This window comes from Anastrepha ludens, chromosome 3 (assembly GCF_028408465.1).
Source record: "Anastrepha ludens isolate Willacy chromosome 3, idAnaLude1.1, whole genome shotgun sequence".
NCBI classification, from domain to species: Eukaryota; Metazoa; Arthropoda; class Insecta; order Diptera; family Tephritidae; genus Anastrepha; species Anastrepha ludens.
This window is the reverse complement of record NC_071499.1, coordinates 86,918,551-86,931,557: the sequence shown is the minus strand read 5'-3', so window position 1 is coordinate 86,931,557 and position 13,007 is coordinate 86,918,551. Positions and strand designations below refer to the sequence as shown.

At 35.6% G+C, this 13,007-nt stretch overlaps 1 protein-coding gene across 4 annotated transcripts in view; it reads right to left on the bottom strand.

Annotated features, from left to right (window-relative positions):
• The window catches only part of LOC128858382 (uncharacterized), a 73,847-nt gene extending 61,226 nt beyond the window's left edge, over positions 1-12,621 (bottom strand). The window contains exon 1 of one of the 4 annotated variants that reach the window (XM_054094607.1): positions 12,334-12,621. The gene's annotated coding sequence lies outside the window, so the exon portion shown is untranslated. The other 3 variants (XM_054094605.1, XM_054094606.1, XM_054094608.1) reach the window with 3 other exon arrangements.
• Positions 12,622-13,007: the final 386 nt, after the last annotated feature.

Sequence of the window (13,007 nt, the reverse complement as noted above, 5' to 3'; positions counted from 1 at the left end):
ACCAAAATTCAATAGATGCATACATACTGCTGCGGTTATGGCTATGGCGCTATGCTGCGGCACGTATAGTCGTTTACAGTGATGCCCATATCTTTGATCAGAACAGCTGATTGCTATAGTTACGGTTATGGCTACGATACGGCACCACTAATTGCCGCTTTAAGTTAAGTTTACGTATACATTAATAACACTATTAGGCGCTTGCAGTGCGAGTATTTAAGAAAAAAAAGGGGCTCAAATGTACATATGTGTATGTATGCTATGTACATGTTATTGATTCAACTTTATTGACTTTCTTTTTTTTTTCCTTTTTTGTTTGAATGTACTTCATTTTTTCATTTGTAAACTATTCGTATGTACACACGGACATCTTTGTTGTATGGACTCTGCACCCGAAACTTGGCTATCTGCCTGCCTACACCCATACACACATACGAGCATTTCCAGCAGCAACATTCATAAAACAGTAAATAGTCGATCGATCATGTTGTCAGTCTGCCACATGCACTTTAGTCGTCTCTCATTGTCAGTGGTATGTTTTTTATGTGCTCTTTTTTGTCAGCCGTCATCAAGTCTAGCCATGTCTGTTTTGGTAAACAAATGCATACATTTTCACGCCCATTGTCTGCTTTTAAAATGGGAAATTGGCGCATAATTATGGCGAAGATAAAGTCGACTCTAAATAAGTTGGAACATTTTCTATTGTCATATACAAAGTCTCTATTATTTGTTTAGCACCGTTACTAAATTAACCATGTAAATAGTGAAAATAAAGTGGACTTCTTTTTTTTAGACTTCTTTTTGCTAGACGATATCGGTTTTCTGTGTTGGATATGTGGGTTTATGTACGACATTGGATATAAATTCTATTACATTTCGCAATAAAAAAAGTTAAGAAACTTGTGGCGTCAAATTTGTGGGCTAATGAGTTCAGACGCCATGGGCATAACACAATAAAGTATTTTAGGGCCGTTTTCCCAATGTCTGATTAAACGCTTAATCAGAGCGTAATCGGTAGACGGCTATAAAGTGATTTCTCAATATCTGGTTAGCGAATATCAGTCAGTTAACTTCTAAAAAAATTTAACCGGAAGTGAGCTGCTGGCTACCGGATAACCAGATCACACAACTGCCAGCTGATAGCAGTAAAAATATTAAATTAAATTAAATTTTGTTTCACAAGTTTTTAAAAATATTTTATATTACTAAATGAGTATTTCACGTGAACGCATAGATAAACTCACAAAAGGGAGTAATACAATAATTTTAAGCCAAGCTCAGCTGATGTGAAGTTTTCAAGTACATATATGTATATCTAAGGCCATCACAATCATTGAAGAACGATCAGCCAAAGTATCTAAATCCAGTGGCATGCCAAGCAGGACAATGACAGAAAAGATGTCTAAAAGACTCGGGGAGGCTGCAATAGTTCAAATGAGATTGGTTCAATATTTGACAATCTAGGACACAGTGGCTTTAATTAAAGCAAATGTATAACATAGGGGCGTTTTTCTTTGATGAAATAGCACTTTTGAGCACACCTATAGCGTTGCATGTCGGAGTCGTGATGCACTCGGCCCATCTTGTCCTAACCAACAGGCAGGCGAGTGGTAGTGCCCTCTCTCGCTAATTTTTCTGCCTTACTATTCCCTGGTGTGTCACTATGAGCTGGCACCCATATCAAATCGATGAGGAAATATTCCGCCTTCTCGTTCTAGATGCCCAGTATTTGTAAGCAATGATGGAATTAGTGAAACCACCACTAATCGCCGCTTGGCTATCAGAATAACAATAGATTTATCTAAAGATAGTCACATTTTTGCCTAACCAGACTAGAATAGTGGCCGACATCAGCTAACCAGACCTTGGTGAAAAGGAGATTACCATGATCAGCCTCTTAGTTTTGCCAATTGACCTTGATAATCAATATTTTATTACTATATACTTATATCTATGATCGGCTCTTACACCCTTTATTGGGTATTTAGTTGAGCTCCTCCTCCTTTTGTAGCCTACCTCTTGATGTTGTTTCACAAATGTAGGGCCTTACAATTTTAAGCCGAACGGCAAATAATCGGTTTTCTAAACAGATATTTTATTTTGATATTCAAAGAAAAATGATATTTTTTAATATAAATGATCGGATGTTTATTTCTTTATAAAGAGGAAGGTATACCGTTGATAGTGGAAAATAACATCAGGTGACCGTCGTACAGGACAATATCCTTTTCATGAAATTTTCCATAACCGAATTGCAAAGTGGCTGCCCTATGTCCTCGATTGCTTTACGAATTCCATCTTTGAGGTCTCGAATCGACCCTGGGCTGTTCTATGTATATATATGTATATTCATAAGTAGAGTCAATAGCTTCCAGGCTGTGCTGCATTCAATTCTAGTTGCATTGAAAATAGTCTCAAGTTCGTCACATAAGTCTATTGAAAGAGCAGAAGCTTAGTGAAAGTGAATGAAAATAGTCCCGTGACAAACTATGAAAGGTTATGATATAAAACGGTATACTCCCTGCGGCTAATCAATATCTACTTTTTACAGTTTTAAGTAGCTTTACGATTATGGTGGCATGGCCTGATCAACAATACTGCTATTTTAGCTTCAATGTGTTGATAGAAAGTATTTATTTATTTATTTAGTCTAAGAATTTATAATCTTACAGACTACGAATGGCACAAAGTAACTTTAAAGTAATTACTTGTAATAAACTAAAAAGCGGAATTTAAAAGAACTGCCCTTGAAATAGATATGAGTAAGTCAAGGAGGACAGTATGGCAAATAGCATTAAAACCGCGAATAGATCCAGTGATAGGAGACTTAGAAGAATAGTTAGATCTCAAGTAGTCCCCATGAAACTAAAGTAAGTTACGAAGAGGACGTTGAGTAACATTAAATCTAATTTGGTCCAACACCACTGATGATTTTATAAGTAAAACAAAGGCTTAGGATAGACCCACAAATTTAGAATAGACTTAGATTTACAGGTATAGATTATGACTAGTAGACAAGAAGGAGCTACGAAGTTACGGGTTCACTAAAGTTAAAAGGGCCAAGAGCGAAATTTTTCATTAGGGGCAACCGTTGGTCCAGTCTCCATTACAAACAGCGTACTCAAAACGTGGCCTAAAAAATGATGTAAAGAGAAGCTCAAAGGCATATGGAACAATTTTGAGGTATTACGCTTTACAAAGCCTAGCACAGAGTAGGACTTCTACATTACATAACTTATATGCCAAATAAAAGATAACCTATTATCGAAAGTTGCTCCAAGGTCTTTAAATTCGGCCACGCGCTTAAGGGCACAATTTGATAACCGTAATTTGAAGGCAAAATGCTAAATATCGTTCAGTAAGTCATGTGAAAACATTTGCTCATATTCAGAGAAAGCCGCGACTTCAGGCACCATACGTCAAGACTGTCTGCATCCTTGTAAAGTCTAATAACATCCAAAGGAAACGAAAATACTTAAAAGTCATCTGCGAAAGTAAGATTTTCGGAAAGGAAAAAAAACTACTGATATCATTTATAAGAATAGTGTGAAAAGGCTAGCCAAGCGCACTGCTTTGTGGTACTCCTTTTCGTACATTCTCCAGAACAGCTCCACCCGATCGCTATACAATGAATCAACCACATAATTTTCACCCACTGCACTACTATGACACCACGTCCTCACGTTCATACAATGCCCAATGGTAATGCGCCAAATAATTAATATTTAAGCTGCTGCAATAAAGAAGAATCGTATCGCTAAAAATTTGCTTATTAGTGTTTATGGCGAAACAAGACTTAAATTTTTGAATTAACAACGTCGGGGAGACCTTGTCGAATTGTTTATGGCAGGTATAAAAATAACATCGATTTGATGACTAATTTTAGGGGACAATAGATTTATTATGGGGAAATTAAAAAAAATACATGTCCTTTCATTTGCGAAAATCATGTTGGAGAGGAGACATCACAGGAGTGATCATAGCAGTGCTTAGGTTTCTTTCCAAATAATTTAAGTACCAATTAAAAGCCAATGAAAATTTGACGATACACATTTACAATAAAAAAGATCACTTTACAAAAGTGTAGAGGAAAATACACTTGTGCTTAAATAATCAAGTCAGTTAAAATTTTTAAAATATTCGCAATATTTCGCGTGGGATTTTTTTTTTTTTTTTTTGTAGAAGTATAAATCATTCTATAGCAAACACCTTATAATTAAAGTGCCAAACTTTGTACAGAATTCACAAAAAATTGAAAAATTTTAAGTATTATCATCAAAATGTTTAACTTTTTAATCAGAACCTTTGCGAAACTTGTGGGTAGGCATTCATTTTAGTACAAAGTAAAAGTAAAATTTTAGTCTGTAAGGCGACTGTCGTAGCTGAATGGATTCCACCCTATGGAAGTGTCAGGGTGCGAAACCAGTTGTGGGCAAATCATACATTTTTTTACAGTGGCAGACAAAGCTTTGAGTATAGTTCTGCCATGAAAACCATCCTCATCCGCAGTACGTATGCGGCATGAAACCGGGGCTCCGCCAAACTCCCAACAAAAAGAACGTACGCACCAATTATATAATATAGTATATAAGTATGTATAAAGAGTAAGTCTGAAGGCGCTTAAAATATTTGACAATTTTGTTTTTTTTTTTTTTGCACACGATGTTCAGAATTCTTTTCGATATCAAGGCTTACATACAAAAAACATTCGTACTGTTCTTCCATGGGCATTTACTATATTCTAAGGTCTCCGCAAAAATAATTCGAGAAAATACTAAGCCAAAAATTAAGTTTTTTTATATATATAAAACTAGCTTTTAAAAATATTTTTCCGAAACAAAAAACAAGAGTTTTAGCTCAAAAGGTCTGCCCCAAAAAATTTAAAAAATTTTATTAATATAATTTTATTTGAAAAAAAATTTCACCTATTTACGTTCCCATTTTTCAAGGCAAGAAAAAGGTGAGAAAATAACTTGCCAATGCTGCTTAAGAAGACAAGAAGAACAGTTCAAGATTTGGCTGAGTTATGCAAGTTTTCCTCAAACGTATCTTCCAAAAGAAAATCAAAAATAGCATAAAAATTCGAATTATTTTTATACGGTTAGAATTTTTAAACATTTTTATGCAGATATTTCGAGCTTAAACTCTTCTACTATCTGTTTAAGTCTAAGTTCCAATATTTGCTAACAACAGTCTCCCCTCACAATCCATATTGATATGATAACAGATTAGATATAGATCTGAAATACGCGCAAAAATTTTTGTAAGCCAGTCTGGCCGTATATCGCAATCACCTTCGTCTTCAACAGTCTCAGTTTCTTTTTTATATAATATTTCCACCGCAGCTTTCTTTCAGATTTGCTGCCACTAGAGACTTTAAGGGGAAATGCGAGCCAAAACGCTTGTCAAATCCCAGATAAATATCATAACCCTAACCAAAGTTTTTTTCTCTGATGGAAACATGGCAACAATGTTTTGCAGCTTGTCAATTTGATTGGCTACCGGCATTTAAAATTTAGATATACATACACATCATCAAACATCATACACCAAGTGGGAAACAGTTGACTATTTTCTCAAACCAAAAACCTGCGATTCCGAAATTTTGCCTTTGGTGGAAATGTACTGAGAATAAGTCCTTGAATATCACTTTGAGTTAGAAACGCACGACCATACAATCATAACTTAATTTCAAAATTTAGTGCGAAAAGCAGTATGATCATCAAAAAGTACAATAGTTTGAGAAATTATACTGCAGATTACTTTTTGGTTGCATTCCAAGGTTTTTCACGTACTCAAGTTGTTTTCGCGAAGCTGATAGTTTTAGGTACCAGCAAAGTAGGAAAAATTCAGAGAGTAAAGTCAAAAATGATAGAAAACGAGATTGCGGTTTTTAAGTTCTCGTGCGCATTTTCAGTTTACACTTGGAGAAGGTTATAATTTTTTTAAACCGATTTTGGTTGGGCCATCCCAGTAAAGATTTTGCCTGGCGTAGCCACATAGTTTGGTGCCAGTTATCTCCCTTAGCCTCAGTTCTTTATTCTGGATAAGCGATGATGTGTTGTCCCATAGCAAGGAAGAGTATCCTCTATTTTGTTCCCAGTTACACCCTTGTGTTCTATTAGATTTAATTTATCGATACACTCAAGAATCAGTGAGGACTTAATCTCTCAGGGTACCAGAGCCTTGAGTGCAGCCTGACTTTCGCTCAGAATGGCAATTCACTACATCGTGGAGTAAAGTGGCATTTGGTTCTTAGGTAAAGTTAATTTTTACTGTTTACCAACAGCGGGAAAACCGCTGATCAAACACAGCTATTTACAATTTAAGCGAATTAGATAACTTATTTAAGTATTGGCAAAAGTAAATACAGGGTTTGATTGAAAAGTAATGAGCCTTATTTTTTTAAGCAGTTTTATTAAACCTTTTGGCTTATACAACTAATATTCTACAAAATAGGACCCTTGAGCGTCCACTGCAGGAAACATTTTTTAAACTCATACGCCGGAATCGCGTTCAATTCGACTGTCACAGTTTTTTGGATCGCCTCTATGGAGTCGAAATGCCTCCCCTTCAGCTTTCCTTTCAAGCGCGAGAACAGGAAGAAGTCCGGAGGGGACAGGTCTGGGCTGTAGGGAGGGACTCCCATCTTGGCCGATGCAGAGGTGCAGAGGAAGGCGGTGTGCACCGGCGCATTATCGTGATGAAGGGCCCAATTGTTGACGAGGTCAGGCCGAACTCGGGCGACGCGGTTTTTCAGCCGAACGAGCACTTCAATGTTCAATGTTCGGTCAATGTTCAAAAATTCACGAACCCGGTTCACATCTTCGTCTGTTTGCGTCGTCCTCCCGGCCTTCCTTGAACGACTTGTGCCACCGTTCTACCTGGGCACTGGACAGAGATTGGCCCCGTAAGCCTCCATAAGTAGCCCAATGGTTTCGGTACTCATTTTGTATAGCTTTACGCAAAATTTGATCGAGTAACGTTGCTCCAACGATCGCTGCATTTTCGCCACTGCAAAATCTTAACACACTTTTAAAACAGCTTTCACGCGCGGAGCGATGTTGACTGCACTGCTGCTGCCAGCGAACTGGGACCAGTTTCTATTGGAAGGGGAAGGTCCAACGATCATTTTCCTCCACCAGCCGATTCGGTTGATCGCTTGGCAGACGCTCCGAGCGGGAAGGCTCATTACTTTTCAATCAAACCCTGTAGACAGAATTTAGATATAGAAGAAGTAAATTAATATACTTTGAACTCTGCAGAATGTGCCTGAAGAACACACTATGTCCAGCTTTTTTTTAATTTTCACTTGTTTCATTTCTAATTTACAGTGAGAGCAAACTAACAGCTGTTCGTGACACTTGGAATATTTTTTTGTTTCTTTGAGAGAAATCAGATAGCAATTTGACAGAAATTCGCGGCTTGATAATATTTACTAGAAAACTAGCCGAACAAATTTGTGGCAATTATAGCAATTACTTTCCGAAACTAGTCAGGCTAAAAGACTTGCTGAAAGCACTTTCCTTGCCAAGTCTGACGGCTCCTTTATTATTGCATTACGGATGAGTTCACGTTTTTCGATTTGCTTTCATTTATAGCTAATCAAATTTTATATTAAGGGATTTTCAGCACAATCTCTATTTGGTTAGGAGTTTAGTACTGACAAAGATTAATTTAGTATATATTTAGGCCGCTTTAAAAACGTTATACTCGTGTGACAAGAATTATTTTTAACATACCATAATATTTTAATAATAATAATATAATAGGACTATGAATAAGTTCGTTACGGTTTTACAACAGATGGCGTAACTTGATTATTATTCCATCGATCCACATTTCCAAACATTCATTGGAGAGCTACTGTCGTAAGGCACAAACGTCAGTATAAGTTTTTTATTTGAAGCGTAAACAACAATATTTTTACCACACTTGAAAATGTCGAATTTCGTGCCAAATAATGTGTTTTTGCGGGGAATTCTTCTTCATTATTTTAATATGAAGAAAAAAGCAGCCGAAAGTCATCGTATCTTGGTGGAAGTTTATGGTGAGCATGCTCTATCTGAGCGAACGTGCCAGAAGTGGTTTGCACGCTTTAAAAGTGGTGATTTTGGCTTGGAAGACGAAGAACGCGAGGGTGCGCCGCCAAAGTTCATGGATACCGAATTGGAGGAATTGCTCGATCAAGATCCGGCTCAAACGCAAGAAGAGGTTGCAAAAACTTTGGGAGTTGATCAATCAACCATTTCCAAACGTTTAAAAGCCATGGGAATGATCCGAAAGGTAGGCCATTGGGTGCCGTATGAATTGAAGCCAAGAGACGTTGAACGCCGTTTTATGGCATGCGAACAACTGCTTCAACGGCACAAAAGAAAGGGTTTTTTGCATCGAATTGTGACTGGCGATGAAAAGTGGGTCCATTACGACAATCCAAAACGTCGGGCAACGTATGGATACCCTGGCCATGCTTCAACATCGACGTCGGCGCAGAATATTCATGGCCTGAAGGTTATGCTGTGTATCTGGTGGGACCAGCTGGGTGTTGTGTATTATGAGCTACTGAAACCGAATGAAACGATTACGGGGGATGTCTACCGACGACAATTGATGCGTTTGAGCCGAGCACTGCGAGAAAAACGGCCGCAATACGCCGATAGACACGACAAAGTTATTTTGCAACATGACAATGCTCGGCCACATGTTGCACAAGTGGTCAAAACATACTTAGAAACGCTCAAATGGGATGTCCTACCCCACCCGCCGTATAGTCCAGACCTTGCGCCATCCGATTACTATCTCTTCCGATCGATGCAACATGGCCTGGCTGACCAGCACTTCCGTAATTACGATGAAGTCAAAAAATGGATCGATTCGTGGATTGCGGCAAAACCGACCGAATTTTTCACAAAGGGAATCCGTGAATTGCCAGAAAGATGGGAAAAAGTAGTAGTAAGCGATGGACAATATTTTGAATATTAAATTTGTAACCATTTTACGTCAATAAAGTTTCAAATTTCGAAAAAAAACCGCACGAACTTATGCATAGTCCTATTATTTTAACTTAATTTCACTTCAATTAATTCACATTTTGCTAAATTACTCACATTTAAGACGAAGAAACAAAGAAACTCCATATGACTGAGAGAGAAGCAGATAAGCTGCTATGATAGGAATTTCCTGCTTTTTCGCAAAGCAAAATTATGGTTTATTAAAATATGCGGATTTTTGAAAATGCAATTTAACTGGTTTTAATCTTGCATAGAAAAATTTCATATTCGCATGCAAATTTCATTAAAATGGATTTTGAATAATTAATTTTATGGTTTAAAAACTGCATTATAACCTTGAAGTTTACTGCTGAAAGATGCTGGCCCGATGAGAGCTTGATTTAATGGCTTTGGTTGTTTTGTTTTGCTTATATTCTTCTATGGCTAAATGCTGGCTTTAAGCGCTATCAGTATAATCAATGAAAACACTTATTAATTACTTATAGTGCGCTGAAAATAATGCCATTATTAATATAAAAAATTTCACCTAAAATTAATGATTATGGCTGGAAAGTGCAAAAGCATCTGATAACATCTGAAGCAACACGAAAAATTAAAATTTCAAAAGTTAACAGAGTGTTGTCAAATAACTACAGTAGAATCACGGTAATTCGTACCCCATTACTTCGTAAGTCTCAATAATTGATAACAAGCCGGTGGTCCTTTGAAAGTTCACAAAATTTCCAAACACTTCCCCGTTAATTTGTATTTTTTTTGCAACATAAATCGTATTGATTGCTGACAAGCCCTGGTAAATTGTAATGCAAATCAAAATTCTATGTGGTTGAATTTCAAAACAAAACATAAAAAAGTAAATAAATCATAAGAGACATGCGCTTACGAATACCGTTAACTTTTTTGTAACATTTCATGAGCTTTTTCGAGCCCGAATACTTGGCATTTTTTATATGGAAGAAAGCACCCAACAATGTCAGTAAAAAAGTTAACAAATCTCCCCGCGATAAATGCACTTTATTATACCAAAATTCAATAGACTATGAAACTGCATACTCGAAACTTTTCTAAACATTTCATGAAAATTTATTAAATATATTTTTAAATTTTTACAGAATTTGAAACTTGGATTTATAAGATTTTTGTAGGGGAAGTAACTACATTTTGATGAGAAAATTATTAAAATTATATAAAAAACAAAAGAGCTGTAGAAACTTATCAATAAGTGCCTGTGCTATTGTTATTTAACACAATATGCATATCTATAGCTTTTTATTAGAAAAATAAATATTACTGATCTTTTGCGATTGCGAATTATCTGATGTCTACTGAATAATTGTGCGCCCTTTGGAACTTTGAAGTGTATCACGCGCTTGAGGCGATACTGTCATTTGAACAACTTTCATGCATTTCAGTGCATTTCGAATATTGTTGTTGTTGTAATGACATACACGTTCCCGTTGAATGTATGGGTAAGACTGAGGGGTTTGCAGCCCTTAGGCGGATATAAATCCAGATCGTTCCGGTACTGTTCGAATCGAATCGAATGTATAAGGAGAATGTAAGGAAGGAGTTCTTTCCACTTTTATTTTTCTGTTTCTATTCTAATTTCTATTCATTTTTGACAGTTGTGGAAGCTTGGCTCACGTACATTGTGTGCAAGAACTTAATTGATAAAAAGTGTTAAATCGACTTAAGTTGTTTTGTCGAAATTGCACAAGAATTTAATTTGCATAAAAATGTGCGTCTGCTTTTTTGAGAGACTTATTTGGTGAGATTTTTTTTTTTTTTTATGGCCAACCGCAACTTATACGCCTTTAATTTATATTTTATTGGCACTTGTTTCAGGTGTTTTATTTAATTTGAAAACAATATTTTTAGAATTTTTTTTTTGTATAAAAAACGGTTCTATGCAATAAAGATTTTATTTTTATTTTTTTCTTAATGCACATAATTTTATTAGATAAAAAATTGCACTCAGTCCACACTTAAAACAGAAAAACGATTATATCCAGTTAAGTTTTAATTTTTTTCATTTTCTTAATGCACATAATTTTATTAAATACGAAAAAAACTGCATCTCACTACGGTTAAGAACGGTCAAAACGGTTATATGCACTAAAGCTTTTTATTCTATTTTTTATTTTAATTTATTTTTTTATTATTATTAAAATTAATACAATACTATTTATTTTAATTTAATTTTAATGCATATAATTTTATTATTGTAGATACGAAAAAATGTCATCTCAGTCCACTCTTTAAGAAGAAAAAACATATATGCAGACAAGGTTTTCATTATTTTTTTATATTACTTAAATTTTTTTAGTGCACATAATTTTATTAGATACGAAAAATATCACCGCAGCCCATTATTTTTTTATAAAAAATAACGAGTGTATCCAGTCGAGTGTTAATTTTTTTCATTTCTAGCACATAATTTTGATCTCATCCCATTCTTTGAAAAGAAAACAGAGGTTATATGCAATCTTTATGCAGGTTTTTGTTAACCTTTTTATTCGCATTTTCCTAGGTCACATAATTTTTTTAGATACGAAAAAAATGTCATGTAAGATCATTATTTTTTCTAAAACGAACGTTTATTCGCGGTCAAGGTTTTCATTATTATTCTTTTTCTTAATTTCATTTTCCAAGTGCACAAATTTCTTAGATATAAAAAAATTTATCTCAGCTTGATAAATATACTCGAAGTTAAACTTGTATATGCCGAGGAATTTCTGGGTTTGCTTTAAATGACTTTGAAAAGTTTTTGAATCGTTATGATCATTTCTAAATTTTTCCATAGTTTACGCATTTTCTTAATTGTTTTGCTTATTATTATTATTTTTTATACAACATTTATTCTTTTTGCAAACATTTTACATATAACCATGTGAAGCATATATTTTTCTATCTCACTTTTAATTTTTCACAACTTCAAACAAGTACCGCTATTTGTTGCATTCGAGTTATTTCAACGCACCAGTCACGAATCACGGTCGAAAAAATTAACAACACACTGAGAATATGAATAAGTAGTTGAACGGATATTTTCGCGGATATTGAAGGCGCGACTTTATCGATCACGACCAATACCCAACAACGATCAGGCCGCAACTGAATTCTCAACTACAACTTTAATTGAATTGCAAATTTCAAATGTCTACGAACGTAATTAATCACTAAAAATTCCGAGAGAATATTAAAACTTTTTTACACATTTGTGGGCGTACTAATTCACGCTCAAAACACACTGAACGCTTTGACACTCGCGCAAGCTCACCAATCAATCGCAGTATTTGCACAAAACAAAAAAAAAAATGATTACCTTTGTATTGTGTTAACAGTAGCACCAAGATGCTCACTATTAAACACACTCTCTGGAAAATTACCAATCAATGAAAGTGACTTTATTTAAATCACATATACGAGTACGTATGTCTCTTTTCGTTTGTTTTGGTTGCTAAATTTTTGGGGGCAATTAATCACTTAATATTTATAATTTCACTTTTTTCGCTTCACCGCACTTTGATCTGCATTTATTGCACGTATCGCTACTGGTGGCGGAGTTGTTGACTAGTCCGCGTACACTTCCCGACTTTGCTATTGCTCTGCTATGCCGTCGTATTTATTTAAACTACGCGTATATTTGGTAGCACAACAGCGCGATGCTACTCATTCAGAATATCCACCAAGCGAAGTAGTAAGTGAGGCGTAACAATACTGCGGCGTACTCACATAGCGCTTTAGCATGGTGCTTAAATTCAAACAAACTCGTAATAACTGTGGGCAAGAAGATAGCGTACTTACATGCCTACATACGTGTATACTTACGTGCTTAAAATTGCTCAACTCCTATCTCAAAAATCTATGTATAAACAAGTGACTTTGACTTTGTTGGGCCACCAATTTCTCCCAATCTTATTGCCGCTCAATGTTTGGCACACTCTCCGCTGCTATCGCTCTCCCACTCCCGCTCCCTCATTCTCTCTCTTTTTCTCT